The sequence below is a fragment of the Tiliqua scincoides genome, chromosome 15 (genome assembly GCF_035046505.1).
Source record: "Tiliqua scincoides isolate rTilSci1 chromosome 15, rTilSci1.hap2, whole genome shotgun sequence".
NCBI lineage: Eukaryota > Metazoa > Chordata > Lepidosauria > Squamata > Scincidae > Tiliqua > Tiliqua scincoides.
Window position 1 is genome coordinate 2,966,384 of NC_089835.1, and position 4,218 is coordinate 2,970,601.

A 4,218-nucleotide genomic window follows, 5' to 3' on the forward strand; every position below is an offset into this window, starting at 1 on the left:
AGTGTGTACTGGAGGCTGCTTGCAGAGTAATATAGGGTGAGATTTGGGGTGTTCCACATGTGCGGCCAAGTTTTTATCCGTTCAGTGTTGTGGGTACAACACTGAGATTTCTGGCTACGGCTCGCAATCTGACCCTGCAAAGGCACTGACACCAGGAGTTGGGGCTGGGTAGCTCCAGCCTGGACTGGTTCCGGCCTTCCAAAGGGTGGGACTTGCATGCGAAACCTGCCTGCCCCAAGACTGTCCTGCCCTGGGGCTCCGTTGGCCCACCCAATCCTTTCTTGGCCTTTCCCCCCCCCCCCGCCCCTTTCCAACCTGTCCTCCCCTGCTTTGGCCTGCCCGGCCCAGCACACACCCTTCCCTCCTGGAGTGAACCAAGAGCTTGGAGAGGGAATCAAGCCCCAGCTTCTGCACATGTCTCAACAACCTCTGAGTCATCTTCCCAAGAATCCACCCGGAGGGTGCAAGCCAGGCAGATCTTCCCACTGCTTTTCGCTTCACCCTTCCCGCACGCCAGCCAGGCAGAGTTTGCATTCTCCTGCCCTCACAACCGTTGGATAAAAAGGGGATTTTTCCTTTCTTTCCCAGGAGGTTGCAGGAGCTGCAAAACTCAGGAAAGAACCGGAACATCCACCAGGCTTGAAAACCTGAAACAGAGAAAGACACACCTTGACGAGAACTATGGATCCCAGCCAGTGGTGCATCTTGGGAAAATGACACCCATAGCAAGCACTGAAATTGCACCCCTGTCCAGACAGAGAAGGGGAGCTCATGGCGTGGGAAGCCAGCCCTGCCTGTCTCCCCAAGTGAATTTGTTCAGCAGGTTACACAGAGAAGGGGAGATCATGGAATGAGAAGCCAGCCCACTTGGAGTGGGCTTGAAGCCAGGACACTTGGAGTGTCCTCCCCCCCAAGTGAATTTGTGTGCTAATGGGTGTTTTTTTAAAAAAGATTTTCTTGGGTGAGGTCAGCTTTTGGCTATGATTTAGATAAGGATCTATATATCATCACCCTGGACAGTAAAGCAAAAAATGATTCTCTTTCCTACTAGTGCTGCACATTTGCAACGCCTCTGTTTCAGGTATATGGAAACACCTTGAATTTTTTCTGCCAGCATTTACCTCTTTTTGGAGGTTCCCTGAAACTGGTGCAAGAACACACCATTGGTAGAATACACACGCACACACACTTCAATACCTTTATTGGCATATTAAGAATTAACAGAGAATAAATAACATAATAAAATAATGGGTTGGCATCCTTCAGTCTCGGAAGACTATGGTGTCATGCTCTGAATGGTGGTTCTGGAACAGACTGTCCTCTCCAGTGCGTGAAGCCTGGGTAAAGTAGGTATGGAGGATAGGCTGTTACCCATGCAGCAAATCCCCCCTCTCCACGTCACTGAAATGGTCCAGTGGAAAGGCAGAGGCCAATACGGTTGGTTCCAGCGGCATTGCAGGAGTTGCCAGAACGGAACTGTCCAGCCATGAACTGCCTCAGGGACTCCGGCTCTGGATTTTGTCTTGAGGTTGACTCCTGAAGCCTTTTCCATAACTGGATGTAGCCACAAGGCAGTGGAGGTTTGGGATCAGAGTTTTCCTTCTCTCATAGATGTTCAATAAAATAGAACAGCTTTAAAATTATTAACTTCAGACTTTGGCCTTAGAGACTACCGCTAGAAATTCCGCCCCCAGGTTCGTAATAGGAGGGGAATAATCACTAAGAAGAATTGGGAAAGGATCAACAAGGGAAACAGGAAGAGAAGAAAGAAAAGAGTCAAGTAAGTGAGACCTAAGGTTGTGATGAGCAGTGCACCGAAGAAGGATATGATCCAGAGTATCTGGTTCAACTGAACAAAATAGACATAATCTATTTGGGCGAGGAATTTTAGAGAATCTCCCTTGATGTAATGCAGATGGAAAGATATTCAGTCTCACCAACATAAAAGCCCGTCTTTTACTAGGGTTAGTAAGTTGGGTGAAATAATTTGCAGGATGGCCAAGAGACGGGGACAAACCAAAAAAGAGGGGCGAGCAGGTCGAATTTAAGCTAGACAGTAAAATTGCGTATTCTTGCTCCCAAAGTTTGAGTTTAATGAGATGATGTGCTTTTTGAAGGTCCAGATCAGCTAAAAGTTCAGGAGAAAGATCTAAGGAAGATAGTTTGGTGTCAATGAATTTAAACCAATTGGATGAAAAAGAGTCTTAATAGATCTAAAAGAATAGAATTCAAGTGGATATCCAGGCAAATCTCTAACAAAAACCCTTGACTTCCGACGGGCGGACTTCCCTCAAATGAGGAGGCTGGTTAGAAGGAGGTTGAAAGGGAGGGTAAAAAGAGTCCAGTCTCTCCAGAGTGCATGGAGGCTGCTTAAAACAACAGTAATAGAGGCCCAGCAGAGGTGTATACCGCAAAGAAAGAAGGGTTCCACTAAATCCAGGAGAGTGCCCGCATGGCTAACCAGCCAAGTTAGAGAGGCTGTGAAGGGCAAGGAAGCTTCCTTCCGTAAATGGAAGTCTTGCCCTAATGAAGAGAATAAAAAGGAACATAAACTGTGGCAAAAGAAATGTAAGAAGGTGATAGGGGAGGCCAAGCGAGACTATGAGGAACGCATGGCCGGCAACATTAAGGGGAATAATAAAAGCTTCTTCAAATATGTTAGAAGCAGGAAACCCGCCAGAGAAGCGGTTGGCCCTCTGGATGGTGAGGGAGGGAAAGGGGAGATAAAAGGAGACTTAGCGATGGCAGAGAAATTAAATGAGTTCTTTGCATCTGTCTTCACGGCAGAAGACCTCGGGCAGATACCGCTGCCCGAACGGCCCCTCTTGACCGAGGAGTTAAGTCAGATAGAGGTTAAAAGAGAAGATGTTTCAGACCTCATTGATAAATTAAAGATCAATAAGTCACCGGGCCCTGATGGCATACACCCAAGGGTTATTAAGGAATTGAAGAATGAAGTTGCAGATCTCTTGACTAAGGTATGCAACTTGTCCCTCAAAACAGCCACAGTACCAGAAGATTGGAGGATAGCAAATGTCATGCCTATTTTTAAAAAGGGAAAGAGGGGGGACCCGGGAAACTATAGGCCGGTCAGCCTAACATCCATACCGGGTAAGATGGTGGAATGCCTCATCAAAGATAGGATCTCAAAACACATAGACGAACAGGCCTTGCTGAGGGAGAGTCAGCATGGCTTCTGTAAGGGTAAGTCTTGCCTCACGAACCTTATAGAATTCTTTGAAAAGGTCAACAGGCATGTGGATGCGGGAGAACCCGTGGACATTATATATCTGGACTTTCAGAAGGCATTTGACACGGTCCCTCACCAAAGGCTACTGAAAAAGCTCCACAGTCAGGGAATTAGAGGACAGGTCCTCTCGTGGATTGAGAACTGGTTGGAGGCCAGGAAGCAGAGAGTGGGTGTCAATGGGCAATTTTCACAATGGAGAGAGGTGAAAAGCGGTGTGCCCCAAGGATCTGTCCTGGGACCGGTGCTTTTCAACCTCTTCATAAATGACCTGGAGACAGGGTTGAGCAGTGAAGTGGCTAAGTTTGCAGACGACACCAAACTTTTCCGAGTGGTAAAGACCAGAAGTGATTGTGAGGAGCTCCAGAAGGATCTCTCCAGACTGGCAGAATGGGCAGCAAAATGGCAGATGCGCTTCAATGTCAGTAAGTGTAAAGTCATGCACATTGGGGCAAAAAATCAAAACTTTAGATATAGGCTGATGGGTTCTGAGCTGTCTGTGACAGATCAGGAGAGAGATCTTGGGGTGGTGGTGGACAGGTCGATGAAAGTGTCGACCCAATGTGCGGCGGCAGTGAAGAAGGCCAATTCTATGCTTGGGATCATTAGGAAGGGTATTGAGAACAAAACGGCTAATATTATAATGCCGTTGTACAAATCGATGGTAAGGCCACACCTGGAGTATTGTGTCCAGTTCTGGTCGCCGCATCTCAAAAAAGACATAGTGGAAATGGAAAAGGTGCAAAAGAGAGCGACTAAGCTGATTACGGGGCTGGGGCACCTTCCTTATGAGGAAAGGCTACGGCGTTTGGGCCTCTTCAGCCTAGAAAAGAGACGCTTGAGGGGGGACATGATTGAGACATACAAAATTATGCAGGGGATGGACAGAGTGGATAGGGAGATGCTCTTTACACTCTCACATAATACCAGAACCAGGGGACATCCACTAAAATTGAGTGTTGGGCGGGTTA